The sequence below is a fragment of the Leucopleurus acutus genome (genome assembly GCF_964270905.1).
Source record: "Leucopleurus acutus genome assembly, chromosome: 5".
In the NCBI taxonomy this organism is placed as follows: Eukaryota; Metazoa; Chordata; class Mammalia; order Artiodactyla; family Delphinidae; genus Leucopleurus; species Leucopleurus acutus.
In genome coordinates this window covers 56,442,196-56,464,611 of record NC_139147.1, presented here as the reverse complement: position 1 = coordinate 56,464,611, position 22,416 = coordinate 56,442,196, and the positions used below count along the sequence as shown (strand labels likewise).

The 22,416-nt window shown below is 40.9% G+C and overlaps 1 pseudogene across 1 annotated transcript; it reads left to right on the top strand.

The window, feature by feature from the left end:
* The first annotated feature begins 4,705 nt into the window (after positions 1 to 4,705).
* On the top strand, positions 4,706 to 7,604 carry LOC309961743 (inosine-5'-monophosphate dehydrogenase 1-like; annotated as a pseudogene). The gene is made up of 2 exons: positions 4,706 to 4,811; positions 6,190 to 7,604. The product of its transcript is annotated as an inosine-5'-monophosphate dehydrogenase 1-like (transcript).
* Positions 7,605 to 22,416: the final 14,812 nt, after the last annotated feature.

The following is a 22,416-nucleotide window of genomic DNA, read 5'->3' as shown; positions in this document are numbered from 1 at the left end:
AGTAAGAACCCATAGGATAAAACCAATGGACCAATGTATTTTTTAATTAGTAAGAAATAAATATTTCCTTAAGAATTTCAGTATGTTTAGCTATTAAATGTACACTCCATGAAGAAACACACAAACATATTATATAGTCTTTGAACATTAAAATGATACTTAGAATTTAAGTTTTTATATGCTTTATGTTTCACATTTATTAAAGAATAAAGTCAACTTTCTCTATATTTCTCTCCTGAAGTAACTTTCATTTTGTCAGAAGTTCAATTATTATGGCACACAGTCCCTACTTTTGGTGTTATAAACTGGGCTTTTCAATCTATATTCCAGCTCTAGTTTGACCTTAAGCTATAGTAAAGTTTTTCCCTCCGTACACAAGGATTTGTTTCTGTTATATACCAGTAGCACCCAGGCCTCTAACTGCCTCCCTGAAGACAACTTATAACACCCTAAAAATCACCCCTACTAAAATAATCAGGAGACCAAAGCAAAATAAGCACATTTGCCATTGTTTTTCAATATTATTGAATCCTTAACATAGCCCTGAAAAAGTTTTAGTAAACATGCTTTCTTGCAGTAGTTGACAATTTTAGAGAAAAAGAAATGCTCCCCACCCCACTACCATCCTCCTTTGTTAATAGAGAGCTTTTGGTTTTGCTTTTGTTTCTTCTACTTGCTTATGTTATTTATTTGCTTTGTTTTTATTTTCTTATAAGAATTTTGAATATCTTTCATTTTGGTTATACATTAGATCTTAACTTTCTCAAATTTTAATCAAAATGCTATTTTTGGTGTTATTTTAATTATAAACAAACTCTTACTCCTTGGCCTGTTTTCTACCAAAGTGAAACAAGTTGTGGCATTTAATATTTCATTTAAAAGTACCTTGGGGCTTCCCTGGTGGCGCAGTGGTTGAGAGTCCACCTGCCGATGCAGGGGACACGGGTTCGTGACCCGGTCTGGGAAGATCCCACATGCCGCGGAGCGGCTGGGCCCGTGAGCCATGGCTGCTGAGCCTGCGCGTCCGGAGCCTGTGCTCCGCAATGGGAGAGGCCACAGCAGTGAGAGGCCCGCGTACCGCAAAAAAAAGTACCTTGAACTACACTGTATACCTTTAAACTGGTTTCTCACTCTCCCAGTTAGCAACACATCTTGCTTGAACATTGTGATAATAAAGTCCTAAAAAGATATTTTACCAGTTACCCAAATATTTATTCTATATTTAATTCATTTTTTCAACAAATATTTCTTGAATAATTATCATATGCAAGGCACCATGCTAAGCACTGGTCATTCTGGGAATAAAATAAACGTGGTGCCCTCCGCTCAGAGTTTACAAACCAATGAGAAAGAGAAAGAATAGTCAAGATAACTAATAAATAAATATAAATTTTCAAACTGTAAAAATTTCTGTGGGGGGAATTTCAGTGACAGAAAAGTGGGGACTTAACACAAATGAAAGTATTAGAAAGTGGTGCTGATCAGGTATCACTTGAACTGAAACTGAAGGGATGGAAAGGAGTTAGTCATTGAAAACAGGAAGTAAAAGAGCTTCAGGAAAAGAGAGTCATCTGTACAAATAGATGTCCCCAGTGTGGATGACAGCTGGGCATCTCTGAAACATTAAAGATGTCCAGGTGGATAGGGACATGGTAGTCAAGGAATGAAGAGATAAGGTTGAAGAGATAAGCAGGGAGTCTGTAGTTTATTATAAAGGATTCAGATTTTTTTTTTCCCCTAAGTACAAAGTAAACCTTCGGAAAATGTTTTAAGTTGGGAAGTGACATAACCAGATTTACACATCCAGATATAAAGATGTAGACATGTACACATACATACATATATTAAATTTTTAATCACTATACTTGTTCTTTGGAAATGGATTGGAGATAGACAACTATGGAAGCAGAGAGGCCTTTTGGGAGACTATTCTAGAAGTTCTGCTGAGAAATCATGGGCACTTGGACAAGGATGGCGGCAGCAGGGATGGGAGGAATAGACCAAATTCAATAGATATTTTGGAGGCAAAAATTAAAGAAATTTCTGAGAGATTGGATGTGGAAGATGAGGGAGAGAAAGAAAACAAGGGACACTGTACCTTTCATCCACTTGGATCGGAAGAGATTGAGTGACTATGAGGCTGAGACTTAAAAATTTAAAAAGAAGTATGTAGAGTTTGGAGTTGTAGAAGGAAAAGCAGCTGTCCTTTAGCAAAAGAAATGTTCTCCTAATGTCTGCATTAAATACAAGGTGAAAATCAGTAACAAGAGCCTTCTTAGTTTGAATTTGCACCTTAGCACCCAAGTTTGCAGTTCCTTCAGCCACTCTTAATGGTTTAAAGAACCTTGGGAATTCCCTGGTGGTCCAGTGGTTAGGACTCGGCACTTTCACTGCCAGGCCCAGGTTCAATCTCTGGTTGCGGAACTAACATCTCACAAGCCACGGGGTGCAGCCAAAAAACTAAAAAAAAAATAAAGAACGTTTACACAACTCTGATATCCAGAGTCATGGTTACCCAAAAGGTAAGGAAGTGCTTAAAAAAGGTTGGGGACAAAAAAAAAAAGGATGGGGACATGTCAAAAGAACAAATGAGGCTCTGCAGCAAATGTGCCCTTTCTTTTTTTAAGTTAGAGTTGATATGGTTAACATAATATGAGTTCCCAAGGATGCCCACATCCTAATCCCTGTGAATATGTTGCTTTACACGATAAAAGTCATTTTTCAGATGTGGTTAAGTTAAGCATCTTGACAGTGGGAGATTATCCTGGATTATGCATGTGGGCCCAACATAATCACAAAGGCTTTTTAAGAGGAAGGCAGGAGGGTCAGGATCAGAGAGGAGATATGACAACAGAGGCAGAGGTAGGATTGATGCAGGGCCACAAGCCAAGGAATGTGGTCAGCCTTTAGAAGCTAGAAAAGACAATAAAACCAATTCTCCCCAAGAGCATCCAGAAGGAACGCAAGCCTCCTGATGCCTTGATTTTAGCCCAAGATTAATTTTTGGACATCTGACCTCCCGAACTGTAAGAGAATAAATGTGTGTTGCTTTAAGCCACTGAGTTTGGGATACTTTGTTACAGAAGCAATAGGAAAGAAAGCAGTTAGCTTTCTGGCACATGACTGAAAGCCTCCTAATCCTACGAACAATTCAAAACCAGGTATGCAGTAAGGAGATCGACCTCCTGGATAGATCCCCACGCTCACGAAAAAATACAGAGCCTCTGGAGTGAGGTTATTAAAAATGTGATTGCAGTTTCAAATTTGATTTTTAAATGGAATCGAGATTGACTTTTTTTTTTTTTTTTGTAGTATGCGGGCCTGTCACTGTTGTGGCCTCTCCCGTTGTGGAGCACAGGCTCCGGACGCGCAGGCTCAGCGGCCATGGCTCACGGGCCCAGCCGCTCCGCGGCATGTGGGACCTTCCCAGACCGGGGCACGAACCCGTATCCCCTGCATCGGCAGGCGGACTCTCAACCACTGCGCCACCAGGGAAGCCCGAGATTGACTTTTGATGGTATAGTTATTTTGAGTATATTTGACCACCACAGAACAATTGTTCATCCAAACAAAATAAAGGTGCTCCTATTGGAACAAATATAGATTTCCTGCAGATCTTGTTAAATATCTACATTAATAATCACCACAAAGTCAAAAAAGTACAGAAGAAAACTCCTATAGGGCATTTACTAAAAATGTTAAGTTGATTAGAGGAATGTTTTAAGAGTATGAGGTCAATCAAGAATGTAAACTTTAGGGGCCTTGCCTGGTGGCACAGCGGTTGAGAATCCGCCTGCCAATGCAGGGGACACGGAGTCGTGCCCCGGTCCGGGAAGATCCCACATGCCGCGGAGCGTCTGGGCCCATGAGCCATGGCCGCTGAGCCTGCGCGTCCGGAGCCTGTGCTCCGCAACAGGAGAGGCCACAGCAGTGAGAGGCCCACATAACGCAAAAAAAAAAAAAAAAAAGAATGTAAACTTTATAATGAATGACCTCAAGGTTGACTTTTAGTTTTCTTTTATGTTGACCTGTCCTTCAAAGGAAAGTGAGACAATTTTTTAGAGTAGAAAGAAGCAAGTGTTGGGAATATTGGGAAACAGTATTCTAATAGAAGGAACATGAAGGGAAAAGTCAGTCATGTATCCATGGCTTGAAGGGAAAAGAGAGTAAATTAGAGAGAGAAGGACTGGAGTTGTACACCTCACAACCCTGCCCATGAGTCCTCTGCTTGGCCATCTGTCCCCTTCCTCAACTCTTATCTCAAATTTAATGTGGAAAATAAGAAAAAAAGACCAAGAGGTAAAGAAGAAAAAAATAGCATGATGGAAGGATAATTCTATTTATTTTCAGCCACTTCAATTAGGACAAGGCTGCCCTACCAAAGCACTCAATTGGTTGAAGGGGAAAAGTGAACAAAGGAAGAATCAAAAGGACAGTAGAAGCATAAAAGATCAATTAGCTTCCTCATACAGTCTAGAAACAATGAATCTCAAAGGAATAATCCAGAAATATTCTTTTATTTGTTCATTTAGCAGTATGTCCAGTTGTTACTATCCCAGATGCTGGGGACATGGGGAGGGGGAAGGTTGAGATTAGGGAGTAGACAAGCTAACCCTTCCCTGTGGGAACAGGGACCTGATCATTCTTATTCACCGTTGCATACCCAGCACCGAGACATAACAGGTGCTCAATAAACATGTGCTAAATGAAGAAGAAATACAGTGAAGTCAAGGCTAGCCATTCTTACGGAGAAAAGACAGAAAATGAAAGAGTTGATACAACACATGATACTAATCAAATCAATGATACAGGTAATATTTATCTTGGGGTAAGAGAGCAGAGAATTTTGCTGTTTCACACCTGAAATAGCAGTGTTTAGTAGCCATTCCCCTACAATACATGTTAACCTAGCAGTTCTCACTGTATTGGGAGCATTGCTGGTATGTCAGTGCCTAAAACGGCACTGTCCAATACAGTAGCCATTAGTCACAGATGGCTATTCAGATTTAAACTAATTAACATTTAATTTAATTTAAAATTCTGTTACTCATTTGCATTAGGCACAGTTCAATAGCCACAGGAGCCTAGTGGCTACTATCACCATAGAAAATTCGATTGTACAGCCCTCTTCCACACCATGCTACATTAAAACATAAAAGTAGCCAGAATTTTATAAATGAGAGAAGTAAGACATGGTGCATACATACATACACACACACACACACACACACACACACACACACACACACACAGAGCTAAATCGTTCCACATCAACTCAGCATCTAGAGGAGGCAAATCAACTTTGTTTCTGATAAATCTCACTTCCTCACAAATACAGCTGAACCTTGAACAACCCAGGTTTGAACTGCATGGGTCTACTTATATACAGATTTTTTTCAATAAATATATTGGAAAATTTCTTGGAGATTTGAGACAATTTGAAAAAAATTCATAGACAAACTATATAGCCTAAAATATCAAAAAATTAAGAAAAAATTAAGTATGTCACAAATGCATAAAATATATGTAGGAACTAGCCAATTTTATCATTTACTGCCATAAAATATACACATATCCATTATTAAAAAGTTAAAATTTATCAAAACTTATGCACATAAACACTTACAGATTATTAATTCATTAGTGTATGTGCTAGGCTACCATGAAGCAACTGTGTAAATTACTAGGCTACCATAAAGCAATCATATAGCTGCTTCTTCATTATCAATGCAAGAATCATTATACCTGTAAATAAATATGAATTTCTTTTTCACATTATTTTTTTTTCATTGTTTTTTTTTGGTCGTGCCACACGGCATGCCTAATCTTAGTTCCCCGACCAGGGATCAAAAAAGTGCCCCTTGCAGTGGAAGCTCGGAGTCCTGACCACTCAACCACCAGGGAATACCAATTTATTTCATTTCTGATGTCTAGCATTAGTAGTACATATAACATCTACAGTTTTTTGTATCATTTAAGACAATAATGGGGGCTAAAGTCGACAAGATGCTAGCAGGGGGCATGAGGGTGGTTCAGACCTGACATGGCACGGGGCTCAGAGGCTCTGCTCCTCTCCCCACCGGCTGTGATGCTTCCCCGGGCGTGGCAGGCCCTTCCCTTTTCAGGGACCCCTCCTCACCCAGTTACATTCACTTTCCTCTCTTCACAGAGATTTACTGATTCTCTGAGGATTCATAGACTTCACAGCTGATGAGGTGGACCTGATTTCAGCCCTGACTTGGAAGATCATGCTGAAGACGCCACTCATCTCCTCCCCCATGGACACTGTGACAGAGGCTGACATGGCCATCGCAGTGGCTCTGATGGGCGGTATCGGTTTCATTCACCAAAACTGCACTCCAGAGTTCCAGGCCAATGAGGTCGGAAGGTCAAGGAGTTTGAACAGGGCTTCATCACGGACCCTGTGGTGCTGAGACCCTCACACACCGTAGGCAACGTGCTGGAGGCCAAGATCCAGCATGGCTTCTCCGGCATCCCCATCACTGAGACGGGCACCAGCAAGCTGGTGGGCGTCGTCACCTCCCAAGACATCGACTCCCTCACCGAGAAGGACCACACACCCTCCTCAGTGAGGTAATGACACCGTGGAATGAGCTGGTGGTGGCTCTAGTGGGTATGACCCTGAAAGAGGCAAATGAGATCCTGCAGCACAGCAAGAAAAGGAAGCTCCCCATTGTTAATGATCAAGACGAGCTAGTGGCCATCATTGCCCGCACTGACCTGAAGAAGAACCAGGATTACCCTCTGGCCTCCAAGGATTCCCACAAGCAGCTGCTGTGTGGGGCAGCCATGGGTACCCATGAGGATGACAAATACCACCTGGACCTGCTCACCCGGGCGAGTGCCGACGTCATAGTGCTGAACTCATCCCAAGGGGACTCTGTGTATCAGATCGCCATGGTACACCACATCAAGCAGAAGTACCCCCACCTCCAGGTGACTGGGGGAAATGTGACAGCAGCTCAGGCCAAGAACCTGATTGACGCTGGTGTGGATGGGCTGCGTGTGGGCATGGGCTGTGGCTCCATCTGCATCACCCAAGAAGAAGTGATGGCCTGTCATCGGCCCCAGGGCACTGCCACGTACAAGGCGGCTGAGTACACCCGGCGCTTCGGGGTGCCAGTCATAGCCGATGGTGGCATCCAGACCGTGGGGCATGTGGTCAAGGCCCTGGCCCCTGGAGCTTCCACAGTGATGCTGGGCTCCCTGCTCGCCACCACCATGGAGGCCCCTGGAGAGTACTTCTTCTCGGATGGCGTGAGGCTCAAGAAGTACCGGGGCATGAGCTCGCTGGACGCCATGGAGAAGAGCAGCAGCAGCCAGAAGCGCTACTTCAGCGAGGGAGATAAGGCGAAGGTCACGCAGGGCGTCGCGCGCTCCATCCAGGACAAAGGCTCCATTTAGAAGTTCGTGCCCTACCTCACAGTGGGATCCAGCACGGCTGCCACGATTTTGGTGCCCATAGCCTGTCTGTCCTGAGGTCCATGTACACAGGAGATCTCAAGTTTGAGAAGCAGACCATGTCAGCTCAGATGAAGGGTGGTGTCCACGGCCTGCACTCTTACGAGAAGCGGCTGTACTGAGGACGGTGGTGGAGGCCAAGGCGGCAGAGGGTTTGTGTCCCAGGGTCCCTCTTTGGGCACAGCCTCCCTCCATAACTGAGTCATCCACAGATTTGCACTACTGGTTCCCCAGCTCCTTTCCAGGGAGAAAGGAGGGGAGGCCCTGAGGCTCTGTGGCCCCTCTCTGGGCTTCCGCCACAGGTTCAGGACTGCTCCCAGCCCGGGCTGCCCTGGGAGCCCCCCCAGGTTCCTCCTTCTTCAGTTCCCCTGAGCCCAGCCAGCCTGGGCTCTCAAGCCCTGCGCCTGCCTCAGGTCTTTCTCATTGCAGCCTGCTCCAGCCCGGCTCCCACTCCTGGGACAGGTAGCCCCCCCGGCTTCTCCTATCGGGCACCTCCCTCCCTAGCCCCACCCCAGAAATGGTGCTCTCCTGGCCCTGCCTCTGGCCCCTTCCTGGGCTGCTGCCCCCTCAGCCATGTGGCACTTCTGGGCTCCTGACCTAGGCCAGAGGAAGGTCTCTGCCCCCTTCCCCTGGCCCTGGACTATCCAGGCCCTGCTCCTCAGGCCGCCCCATCCCTGGCCCTGATTCACCCCCGTGCCCAGGTGTACCGTTCCTGTCCTCTCCTCTCAGCTGCAGTTGAAGGCTTTAACTTTGCACACTTTGGGGTCACAGTTGCATCACTGTATATTAAATAATCTGAATAAATCAAGAGGTTTCAATGCTTCCACAAAAAATAATAATAATGAGGTAGGTACTAACAGGTGATTCATCTTGTAAACAGATGACATAAACCTATGGTATCGCTAAATACAGTACAGTACAGTAAGGGCATTTTCTATTCCTTATAATTGTCTTAATAACATTTCCTTCTCTCTAGCTTACTTTATTGTAAGAATACTGTATATAATACATGTAACATACAAAACATGTGTTCACAGACTGTTTATCAGTAAGGCTTCCGGTCAACAGTTGGCTATTAGTTAAGTTTTTGGGGATTCAAAAGTTATACATGGATTTTCGACCGCACAAGGGGTCAGTCCCTCTCACAACCACATTGTTCAAGGGTCAAATGTATTTTTATTTATTAAGTTAATAAAGATAATTTTGCACACATAGGTCTAGCAACCACTGGGAAACACCAGAACTATATATTATCACGTATTTTTACCCAGTCTTTCAAAACCCAATACAATCTTGTTTTTAAACATCATCTGTCATTCTTTTTTTTTTAATTTTATTTATTTATTTGGCTGCATCAGGTCTTAGTTGCAGCACGTGGGATCTTCATTGCGGTATGTGGGATCTTTCGTTGCAGTGCACAGGCTTCTCTCTAGTTGTGGCACGCAGGCTCAGTAGCTGTGTTGCGTGGGCTCAGTTGCCCTACAGCATGTTGGATCTTAGTCCCCCGACCAGGGATCGAACCCACGTCCCCTGCATTGGAAGGTGGATTCTTAACCACTGCACTACCAGGGAAGTCTCCCAATACAATCTTTTCAAGCAATATCTGCCAAATCCTGACATTTGTGGACTTGCATACACCTGTTATGGACCCTGGTTGAAAACCTTGTAGCAAGTTGACAATTCACCTTTAGAATTCCCTGTGTGCTGGAATTTAGTAACAGATCTGTCAAGCTACAATTACCAAGCCAAAGTTGCATTTTATTTCCAAATGCCCATAGAAGCATTTTTATTCAAACTGGCAAGGCTCTGGTTAAAAAAGTTATTCCTTAGATTCTGCACTTCATGAGGTTAACAGACATTGGTTCACCAATTAGATGAAATCTGCATTTTCCTAAATCATAAAATGAGCTGACTGAGGTTTAGTTAGCTGGAAATCCCTTGGTAAATTATAAAAAGTGAGACATAAACAGGACAAGCACCATTGCATAATGACTACTTACAAAAGTGAATGACTTTATGAGAAAATGAGAGGTTAATTTGAAAACGCACCTGGAAATGAAAAACAAAACAAAGCTTAAAATAAAAAGAAATATAATACACTAACTTGGATATATGTGTGTGTATATATATATGATTTAATAGCTGTATTTGTTAAATACAAAAGGAAAAGAGGGTCAGACTATGAGTAAATCTGGAAATACTTGCATATCCTCTTTGCCTTAATTAACTCATCCCTACAATGGATATCAGTGAGTTCTCTCTTCTTAATAAGGATTAAATAAGACCACCATGGAAATAAACTTAGGAAAGGATATAAACTTTGGAGAAAGTAGCACTAAATTATTTACAAACTGTCCAAGTTAAAAACAGTAGAAGATAAAGAACTCTAATTATGCAGGAGGTCACTAGCTCTTTTGCAAACATGAACATAAAGGACTTCCACAGGGACTGGCAAATCCTGGACCATTAAACATTCTCCTAAAAACCTAAAACCCTCACTCTGCAGAGGGAACACCAAGTGACCGTTCTTTTTTTTTTTTTTTAATAGATCTTTATTGGAGTATAATTGCTTCACAATACCATGTTAGTTTCTGTTGCACAGCAAAGCAAATCAGCCATATGCATAAGAAAGCACAAGAGATCATATTTTCAAATGGGCAATGTAATGAATGATATGATAAAGGTTTTTCATGCCTTACTAATTTTGATGATAGACGTCACATTTGATTAGCCTGATTAAGTGTCCATTGTCAAGAGCAGCTTAGGTAGAGAGAAATGTCCTCTCTTACTGTCAAATTGTCACTTAGATTTATTTAGAATTTCATCCCTATTTAAAGTTCTCAAATCAGGGTACAAATTAAAGGCCTTCCCGGGCTTCCCTGGTGGCGCAGGGTTGGGAGTCCGCCTGCCGATGCAGGGGACACGGGTTCGTGCCCCGGTCCGGGAGGATTCCACATGCCGCGGAGCGCCTGGGCCCATGAGCCATGGCCGCGGAGCCTGTGCGTCCGCAGCCTGTGCTCCATCCGCAACGGGAGAGGCCACAACAGTGAGAGGCCCGTGTACTGCAAATAAATAAATAAATAAAATTTAAAAAAATAAAGGCCTTCCCCAAATGCTTTAAATACTGGAAGGAAACTCCAATATATAGTTATTGAAGGCAAAAAGGAATATTAGTAACTTATTTTATAAAAATTTGACTTTGCATTTCTATCAAGAGGCAGAAGCAAGAACCTTGCCCCAAAGATTTGTTGTTAAAATACAGAACATGATACTTTCCTGCCAATAGACCTGCCTAGATGGCAGGGGGAAAAGAAACAACTAGAGTTCCTGCTATGCAATATTTGGGGCTAACTTAAATCTCACTGGCATATAATAAAAGTTTGTTTTATGCTCAACAACTATAACTCAAAAATAATAACTATCATTCATCGAGCAGTTAGTTTATGCCAGGCACAAGATTGACTGCATTGCAAATATAATTAATGGCTGTATCAGATGGTTATTATTATCCCAATATTCAGATAAAAATATTGAGACTCAGAGTTTAAAACATACAGCATGGTCAAATCACTGGAAACCAGCAGAGATGGGATTTATATAATACAGTCAAATCCTGACTCTGAAGTTTGGTTGTTCCTATATTGTTTCTTAAATTGTCCACAAAACACGTTTACACATTTTTTTTTTAATGTAGGAGGAAAACAGATTTTTATTCCCCAGTTTCCTTACTGTAAAAATGATATTGGGGGAATTCCCTGGCGGTCCAGTGGTTAGGACTCCACAATTCCACTGCGGGGGGCCCGGGTTTGAACCCTGGCCAGGGAACTAAGATCCCATAGGCCACCTGGGGTGCAGCCAAAAAAAAAAGAAAAGAAAAAAATAACTTCAAAAATAAAATGGTATTGGTACTGTCTTCTTCTTCATTGATTCTCATGTAGGTTAAAATTGAAGGAGATATGTAAACCTGCTTTAAAAATTAACTTTTTGGGCTTCCTTCGTGGCACAATGGTTGAGAATCTGCCTGCCAATGCAGGGGACATGGGTTCGAGCCCTGGTCCAGGAAGATCCCACATGCCCCAGAGCAGCTAAGCCCGTGCGCCACAACTGCCGAGCCTGCACTCTAGATCCCACAAGCCACAACTACTGAAGCCCGCGCACCTAGAGCCTGTGCTCTGCAACAAGAGAAGCCACTGCAATGAGAAGCCCGCTCACCGCAAGGAACAGTGGCCCCCCGCTCGCCACAACTAGAGAAAGCCTGCACACAGCAACGCAGCCAAAAATAAATAAGTAAAATAAATTAATTTAGTTAAAAAAATTAACTTTTTCACAGGTCCTGCGAAGGTCTTCTGCCCACCTCAATTCCCCTACAGAAAATGGTAAGGTCTGTTACCTCCAAGACGGAAAACAGCTGGATGTTAAGAAAGGGTAGAAAGGAAGATTTTCATTACATGCCCTTTTACTCTTCTGAACTACTTCAATCAAAAAAATAAATAAAATTTAATTAAAAATAATTTCTTCAAATGATCCATGTAGTAATAGATTATAGCTTGAGACATCAGTATGAATTCATGCCTGGCTTAATATAGGTACAGATGGTTACATATAGAAATATTCATAGATATGTGTATATACAGAGCTTAGTATGCACGCATATATTTTTTGCTCTGTCAACTTAGAGGACCTAAAAAAAGTAAAGATACCCCTGTAGCAACAAGCATACCTAGTGACCAGATCTTGGTTTCTAATATGATTTTCCTATAAAAAGAAAGGGCTCCTTCGAGAATTGGCTGATTCTAAGACTGGGGCAAGAATTACAGAAGATGAGCCTAGAGCATTTTGTACTGTCAGAAAGTGGGGAAGTACTCAAAAAACCCAAAAAGGCACATAGATGGGTGTATATCGAATTAGTACAGAAACGAGTTCCCAGTGGCCAAAGCTGAAACAATTGGTAAAGAAAATAAAGTAGTACTGGATTATAAAGCAAAGTATAAAATAAATATCCATGAGTCTACACTAACATAAATAAATGACAGAATAAAGTTGCAAATGAGGGAGAAGAGACAAGTCTTTTGTGCAGAAGAATTCCAAATAATTTATGTAGATATTCTGCCCTAAAGGAGGGGGAATATACCTCCCCATTCCTTAGGTGAGGACTGCAAATAGTGGCTTCCTTCCAAAGAGTACAGCATGGAAAGTGGGGAAAAGAATAACTTGACAGCAGAAAAACCTGAGAAACAAACACTACTTCAGCCAGGTGATCAAGTTCAACATCAACAGGCACAAATCATGTTGATAGTATGTAGCCTTGCTATGGTGAGATGACCACTTTACCTCTGTGGTCTTTCTCCCAGTAACCCACAATCCCAGTCTTATCATGAAAAAAATATCAAAGTCCAATAGTAGAACATCCTACAAAACATCTAACCAGTACTTCTCAAAAGTGTCAAGGTAATCGAAAACAAGGAAAATCTGAAAAGCTGCCATGACCAAGAGGAGTCTAAAGAGATATTACAACTAAATGTATGTAGAATCCTGAATGGGGTCCTAGAAAAGGGACACCAGGTTAAAAACTAAAGCAGTATAAATGAACTATGAACAATAGTTAGTAGTCATGTGTTGATACTGGTTCATTAATTATGACAAGTGTATTGTACTAATGAACAATAGTAATAACGGGAAACAAGGTGTGGGGTGTTGGACTATCTACAATATCTACTATCATCTCAATTCTTTCTGTAAATCGAAAACTATTCTAAAAAATAAAATCTGTATTAAAAAATGAGAAAACATAAAACAATGGTTTTCAGACGTTGGAAAACAGGCGTCACAGGGCAGTGACACTTGAGAGAAGGTAGACAAACAATGTAAACCCTAAGATTTCCCAACGCTCTTCCTATAGAGTATGTGCGAGCTGCAGCTCAGGAAGGGAGACCCTAACAAAAGCCACAGGTCCCTTGAGTCAAAGAGACTAAGTTCAGAGACTGGGGACTCCAAGATAGCTAGAATGTACAGAGCAGATCAGAGGGAGCTTCAGAGATCTGTAGAAAATTGCCCTTGATTTATCAGTTGTGCACTGATTAGAACATGTGTGGAAGAAGACTATCCAGAGCAAGGGAAAGAATACCAGAAGGAATCAGGTAAAACAATACTACTCAAAACCATCTAAAGATTCAATGCAATCACTATCAAAATTCCTATAGCATTTTTTACAGAAATAGAAAAAACAATCTAAAAACATCTAAAATTCATATGAAACCAAAAGACCCTGAATAGCCAAAGCATCCTGAGAAAGAAGAACAAAGCTGAAGGCATCAGATTTCTTGATTTCAAACTATATTACAAAACTATAGTAACACTATGATATAGGAGTAAAACACTATGATAACGGAGTAAAAAGGGACACAAAGACCAATGGAACAGAATTAAGCACCTCAAAATAAACCATGTATTTACAGTCAACTAATATTTGACAAGGAAGCCAGGAATACTCAATGGAGAAATAATGGTCTCTTCAATAAATGGTGTTGGAAAAAAAGGATAATCACATGCATAAATTAAATTGGATCCCTGTCTTATACCAGTCAAAAAAAAATTAAATCAAAATATATTAAACACTTTTTATAAGAAAAATGGTTTATTTTAATTTTTATTTAATTTTAGAATTTTATTTTTTATACAGCAGGTTCTTACTAGTTATCCATTTTATAGATATTAGTGTATATACATCAATCCGAATCTCCCAATTCGTCACAACACCACCACCACCACCACCACCTTCCCCCCTGGGTGTCCATACGTTTGTTCTCTACATCTGTGTCTCACTTTCGGCCCTGCAAACCGGTTCATTTGTACCATTTTTCTAGGTTCCACATACATGCATTAATATATGATATTTGTTTTTCTCTTTCGGACTTACTTCACTCTGTATGACAGTCTCTAGATTCATCCACGTCTCTACAAATGACTCAATTTCGTTCCTTTTTATGGCTGAGTAATATTCCATTGTATATATGTACCACATCTTCTTTATCCATTCGTCTGTCAATGGGCATTTAGGTTACTTCCACATCCTGGCTACTGTAAATAGTGCTGCAATGAACATTGGGGTGCATGTGTCTTTTTGAATTATGGTTTTCTCTGGGTATATGCCCAGTAGTGGAGTGGCTGGGTCATATCGTAATTCTATTTTTAGTTTTTAAGAAATCTCCATACTGCTATTCATAGTGGCTGTATCAATTTACATTCCCACCAACAGTGCAAGAGGGTTCCCTTTTCTCCACACCCTCTCCAGCATTAGTTGTTTGTAGATTTTCTGATGATGCCCATTCTAACTGGTGTGAGGTGATACCTCATTGTACTTTTGATTTGCATTTCTCTAATAATTAGTGACGTTGAGCAGCTTTTCATGTGCTTCTTGGCCATCTGTATCTCTTCCTTGGAGAAATGTCTATGTAGGTCTTCTGCCCATTTTTGGATTGGGTTGTTTATCTTTAATATTGAGCTACATGAGCTGTTTATATATTTTGGAGATTAATCCTTTGTTGATTCGTTATGCAAAAGCTTTTAAGTTTAATTAGGTCCTTTTTTTTTTTTTTTTGTAGTACACGGGCCTCTCACTGTTGTGGCTTTTCCCGTTGCGGAGCACAGGCTCCGGACGCGCAGGCTCAGCGGCCATGGCTCACGGGCCTAGCCACTCCGCAGCGTGCAGGATGCTCCCAGACCGGGGCAGGAACCCGTGTTGCCTGAATCAGCAGGCGGACTCTCAACAACTGCACCACCAGGGAAGCCCAAGGTCCTATTTTTTTATTTTTGTTTTTATTTCCATTACTCTAGGAGGTGGATCAAAAAAGATCTTGCTGTGATTTATGTCAAAGAGTGTTCTTCCTATGTTTTCCTCTAAGAGTTTTATAGTGTTTTATAGTGTTTTATAGTGTTTTCCTCTAAGAGTTTTATAGTGTCCGGTCTTATATCTAGGTTTCTAATCAATTTTGAGTTTATTTTTGGGAGTTATATTAGGGAGTGTTCGAATTTTATAGTGTTTTATAGTGTTTTCCTCTAAGAGTTTTATAGTGTCCGGTCTTATATCTAGGTTTCTAATCAATTTTGAGTTTATTTTTGGGAGTTATATTAGGGAGTGTTCGAATTACATTCTTTTACATGTAGCTGTCCAGTTTTCACAGCACACTTAGTGAAGAAACTGACCTCCATTGTATATCCTTCCCTCCTTTGTCATAGATTAGTTGACCATAGGTGCGTGGGTTTATCTCTGGGCTTTCTATCCTACTCCATTGATCAAAATTTCTGTTTTTCTGCCAGTATCATACTGTTTGATTACTTTACATTTGCAGGATACTCTGAAGTCATGGAGTCTGATTCCTCCAGCTCCGTTTTTTCCCCTCAAGACCGTTTTGGCTATTCAGTCTCTGGTGTCTCTACACAAATTTTAAGACTTTTTGTTCTGGTTCTATAAAAATGCCATTGGTAATTTGATAGGGATTGCATTGAATCTGTAGATGGCTTTGGGTAGTATAGTCATTTCCACAATGTCGATTCTTCCAATCCAAGAACATGGTATATCTCTCCATCTATTTGTATCATCTTTTATTTCTTTCATCAGTGTCTTATAGTTTTCTGCATACAGGTCTTTTGTCTCCCTAGGTAGGTTTATTCCTAGGTATTTTGTTGTTGTTGTTGCAATGGCAAATGGGAGTGTCTCCTGATCTTCTTTTTCAGATTTTTCATCATTAGTGTATAGGAATGCAAGAGATTTCTGTGCATTACTTTTGTATCCTGCAACTTTACCAAATTCATTGATTAGCTCTAGTAGTTTTCTGGTGGCATCTTTAGGATTCTCTATGTATGGTATCATGTCATCTGCAAACAGTGACAGTTTTACTTCTTCTTTTCCAATTTGTATTCCTTTTACTTCTTTACCTTTGATTGCCATGAATAGGACTTTGAAAACTATGTTGAATAATAGAGGTGAGAGTGGACATCCTTGTCTTGGTCCTGATCTTGGAAGAAATGCTTTCAGATTTTCACCATTGAGAATGATGTTTGCTGAGGGTTTGTCGTTTATGGCTTTTAATGTTGAGGTAAGTTCCCTCCATGCCCACTTTCTGGAGAGTTTTTATCATAAATGGGTGTTGAATTTTGTCAAAAGCTTTCTCTGCATCTATTGAGATGATCATATGGTTTTTATTCTTCAATTTGTTAATATGGTGTATCACACTGATTGTTTTACGTACATTGAAGAATCCTTGCATCCCTGCGATAAATCCCACTTGATCATGGTGTATGATCCTCTTAATGTGTTGTTGGATTCTGTTTGCTAGTATTTTGTTGAGGATTTTCGCATCTATATTCATCAGTGATATTGGTCTTTAGTTTTCTTTTTTTGTTCTATCTTTGTCTGGGTTTGGTATCAGGGTGATGGTGGCCTCATAGAATGAGTTTGGGAGTGTCCCTTCCTCTGCAATTTTTTGGAAGAGTTTGAGAAGAATGGGTGTTAGCTCTTCTCTAATTGTTTGATAGAATTCATCTGTGAAGCCATCTGTCCCTGGACTTTTGTTTGTTGGAAGACTGTTAATCACAGTTGCAATTTCATTACTTGTAATTGGTCTGTTCATATTTTCTAATTCTTCCTGGTTCAGTCGTGGAAGGTTATACCTTTGTGAGAATTTGTCCATTTCTTCCAGGTTGTCCATTTTATTGGCATAGAGTTGTTTCTAGTAATCTCTTAGGATGCTTTGTATTTCTGCGATGTCTGTTGTAACTTTTCTTTTTCATTTCTAATTTTATTGACTTGAATCCTCTCCCTCTTTTTTTTGATGAGTCTGGCTAATGGATTATCACTTTTGTTTATCTTCTCAAAGAACCAGCTTTCAGTTTTATTGATCTTTGCTATTGTTTTCTTTGTTTCTATTTCATTTATATCTGCTCTGATATTTATGACTTCTTTCTACTAACTTTGGGTTTTGTTTGTTCTTATTTCTCTAGTTCCTTTAGGTGAAAGGTAAGATTATTTATTCGAGATGTTTGTTGTTTCTTGAGGTAGGATTGTATTGCTATAAACTTCCCTCACAGAACTGCTTTTGCTGCATCCCATAGGTTTTGGATCATCGTGTTTTCATTGTCATTTGTCTCTAGGTATGTTTTAATTTCCTCTTTGATTTCTTCAGTGATCTCTTGGTTAATTAGTAATGTATTATTTAGCCTCCATGTGTTTGTGTTTTTTATGTTTTTTTCCCTGTAATTGATTTCTAATCTAATAGTGTTGTGGTCAGAAAAGATGTTGCTACGATTTCAATTTTCTTAATTTAATGAGGCCTGATTTGTGACCCAAGATGTGATCTATCCTGGAGAATGTTCCGTGCACACTTTAGAAGACAGTGTAATCTGTTTTTGGATGGAATGTTCTATAAATGTCAATTAAATCTATCTGATCTATTGTGTCATTTAAAGCTTGACTTTCCTTATTAATGTTCTGCTTGGATGATCTGTCAATTGGTGTAAGTGACGTGTTAAAGTCCCCCACTATTATTGTGTTACTGTCGACTTCCTCTTTTATAGCTGTTAGCAGTTGCCTTGTGTATTAAGGTGATCCTATGTTGGGTGCATATATATTTATAATTGTTATATCTTCTTCTTGGATTGATCCCTTGATCATTATGTAGTGTCCTTCCTTGTCTCTTGCAACTTTCTTTACTTTAAAGTCTATTTTATCTGATATGAGTATTGGTACTCCAACTTTCTTTTGATTTCCATTTGCATGGAATATCTTTTTCCATCCCCTCACTTTCAGTCTGTATGTGTCCCTAGGTCTGAAGAGGGTCTTTTGTAGACAGCATATATATGGGTCTTGTTTTTGTATCCATTCAGCCACCCTGTGTATTTTGGTTGGAGCATTTAATCTATTCATATTTAAGGTAATTATCAATATGTATGTTCCTATGACAATTTTTTAACTGTTTTGGGTTTATTTTTGTAGGTCCTTTACTTCCCTTCTGTTTCCCACTTAGAGACGTTCCTTTAGCATTTGTTGTAGAGCTGGTTTGGTGGTGCTCAATTCTCTTAGCTTTTGCTTGTCTGTAAAGCTTTTGATTTCTCCATTGAATCTGAATGAGATCCTTGCTGGGTAGAGAAATCTTGTTTGTAGGTTCTTCCCTTTCATCATCTTAAATATGTCATGCCACTCCCTTCTGGCTTGTAGGGTTTCTGCTGAGAAATCAGCTGTTAAACTTATGGGAGTTCCCTTGTATGTTATTTGTTGTTTTTCCCTTGCTGCTGTGAATAATTTTCCTTTGTCTTTAATTTTTGCCACGTTGAGTACTATGTGTCTCAGCGTGCTTCTCCTTGGGTTTATCCTGTATGGGACTCTCTGCGCTTCCTGAACTTGGGTGGCTATTTCCTTTCCCATGTTAGGAACTTTTCGACTATAATCTCTTCAAATATTTTTTCGGGTCCTTTCTCTCTTCTCCTTCTGGGACTCTTATAATGTGAATGTTGTTGCGTTTAATGTTGCCTCAGATATCTCTTAGGCTGTCTTCATTTCTTTTCATTCTTTTTTCTTTATTCTGTTCCACAGCTATGAATTCCACCATTCTGTCTTCCAGGTCACTTACCCGTTCTTCTGCCTCAGTTATTCTGCTATTGATTCCTTCTAGTGTAGTTTTCATTTCAATTATTGTATTGTTCATCTCTGTTTGTTCTTTAATTCTTCTAGGTCTTTGTTAAACACTTCTTGCATCGTCTCGATCTTTGCCTCCATTCTTTTCCTGAGGTCCTGGATCATCTTCACTATCATCATTCTGAATTCTTTATCTGAAAGGTTGCCAATCTCCACTTCATTTACTTGTTATTCTAGGGTTTTATCTTGTTCCTTCATCTGGTACATAGCCCTCTGTCTTTTCATCTTGTCTGTCTTTCTGTGAATGTGGTTTTTGTTCCACAGGCTGCAGGATTGTAGTTTTTCTCGCTTCTGCTCTCTGCCCTCTGGTGGATGAGGCTATGTAAGAGGCTTGTGCAGGTTCCCTGATGGGAGGGACTGGTGGTGGGTAGAGCAGGCTGTTGCTCTGGTGGGCAGAGCTCTGTAAAACTTTAATCTGCTTGTCTGCTGATGGGGGGTGGGGGGCTGTGTTCCCTCCCTGTTTGTTGTTTAGTCTGAGGCAAGCCAAAACTGGAACCTACCTGGGCTCTTTGGTGGGGCTAATGGCGGATTCTGGGAGGGCGCACACCAAGGAATACTTTCCAGAACTTCTGCTGACGGTGTCCTTGTCCTCACGGTGAGACACAGCCACCCCACACTTCTGCAGCAGACCCTCCAACACAAGCAGGTAGGTCTGCTTCAGTCTCCTATGGGGTCACTGCTCCTTCCCCTGGGTCCTGATGCCCACACTGCTTTGTGTGTGCCCTCCAAGAGTGGAGTCTCTGTTTCCCCCCAGTTCTGTGGATGATTGTTCAGAAGTTAGCTGTGATTCCAGTGTTCTCACAAGAGGGAGTGAGAGCACGTCCTTCTACTCTGCCATCAAATCAGAATTTGCATTTTAACAAGATCCCCTGGTGACTGGGGTTATTCACATAATCATGAAAGTTTGAGAAGTCCTGCTTACAACTGCCATGCATAAACCAAGCAGCTCTTTGTTGGTCAGTTGAGGACTGTTTATAAGGCACTGTCCAAATGATGACAGAATGTGGCGGCTCCTCATAAAGATTCAAAGTCAGTCCAGACACCAAATCTGCTGACACCTTGATCTTGCACTTCCTAGGCTTCTGAAATTCGCTTATTGTTTCTGTTATCTCTTGTCTGGTTGGTGATGGCCGTTCTAATAGATGTGAGTTGATATCTCATTATGGTTTTCCTTTGCATTTCCCTGATGATTAGTGATGTTAATCACCTTTTCATATACCTGTGGATATCTGCATGTCTTCTTTGGTAATATGTATCTTCAGTTCCCTTGCCCATTTTTCAATCAGATTGTTTGGATTTTGCTACTGAGTTGTATGAATTACTTATATATTTTGGATATTGATCTCTTATCGGATAGGTAGCTTGCAAATATTTTCTCTCATTTCATTGGTTGTCTTTTCATTTTTCTGATTGTTTCTTTTGCTGTGCAGATACATTTTACATTGATGTAGTCCAACTTGCTGATTTTTGCTTTTGTTACTTTTGCTTTTTATGTCATACCCAAAAAATCTTTGCCAAGACCACTGTCAAGGAAATTTTGCCTTATGTGTTCTTCCAGGAGTTTTATTGTTTCAGGTCTTACGTATAAGTTTTTAATTTGATTGGTTCAAGATGGCGGAGTAGAAGGATATGCTCTCATTCCCTCTTGCGCGAGCACCGGAATCACAACTGACTGCTGAACAATCATTGACAGGAAGACACTGGAACTCACCAAAAAATATACCCCACATCCAAAGACAAAGGAGAAGCCACAATGAGATGGTATGAGGGGTGCAATCACAATAAAATCAAATCCCATAACTGCTGGGTGGGTGACTCACAGACTGGAGAACACATACCACAGAAGTCCACCCACTGGAATGAAGGTTCTGAGCCCCACGTCAGGCTTCCCACCCTGGGGGTCCATTAATGGGAGGAGGAATTCCTAGAGAATCAGACTTTGAAGGCTAGCGGGATTTGACTGCAGGACTTCGACAGGACTGGGGGAAACAGAGACTCCACTATTGGAGGGCACACACAAAGTAGTGTGCACATCGGGACCCAGGGGAAGGAGCAGTGACCCCATAGGAGACTGAACCAGACCTACCTGCTAGTGTTGGACGGTCACCTGCAGAGGTGGGAGGTGGCTGTGGCTCACTGTGGGGACAAGGACACTGGCAGCAGAAGTTCTGGGAAGTACTCCTTGGCATGAGCCCTCCCAGAATCCGCCATTAGCTCCACCAAAGAGCCTGGGTAGGCTCCAGTGTTGGGTTGCCTCAGGCCAAACAAACAACAGGGAGAGAACCCAGCCCCACCCATCAGCAGTCAAGCAGATTAAAGTTTTACTGAGCTCTGCCCACCAGAGCAACAGTCAGCTCTACCCACCATCAGTCCCTCCCATCAGGAAACTTGCACAAGCCTCTTAGATAGCCTCATCCACCACAGGACAGACAGCAGAAGCAAGAAGAACTACAATCCTACAGCCTGTGGAACAAAAACCACATTCACAGAAAGACAGACAGGATGAAAAGGCAGAGGGCCATGTACCAGATGAAGGACCAAGATAAAACCCCAGAAAAACAACTAAATGAAGTGGAGGTAGGCAACCTTCCACAAAAATAATTCAGAATAATGATAGTGAAGATGATCCAGGACCTCGGAAAAAGAACAGAGGCAAAGATCAAGAGCATGCAAGAAATGTTTAACAAAGAACTAGAAGAATTAAAGAACAAAGAAACAGAGAGGAACAATACAATAATTGAAATGAAAACTACACTAGGAAGAATCAATAGCAGAATAACAGAGGCAGAAGAACAGATAAGTGACCTGGAAGACAGAATGGTGGAATTCACTGCCGTGGAACAGAATAAAGAAAAAAGAATGAAAAGAAATGAAGGCAGCCTAAGAGACCTCTGGACAACATTAAATGCAACAACATTCGCATTATAGGGATCCTAGAAAGAAATGAGAGAGAGAAAGGACCCAAGAAGATATTTGAAGAGATTATAGTCAAAAACTTCCCTAACATGGGAAAGGAAATAGCCACCCAAGTTCAGGAAGTGCAGACAGTCCCATACAAGATAAACCAAGGAGAAACACGCTGAGACACATAGTAATCAAACTGACAAAAATTAAAGACAAAGAAAAACTATTGAAAGCAACAAGGGAAAAACGACAAATAAGACACAAGGGAACTCCCATAAAGTTAACAGCTGATTTCTCAGCAGAAACTCTACAAGCCAGAAGGGAGTGGCATGACATATTTA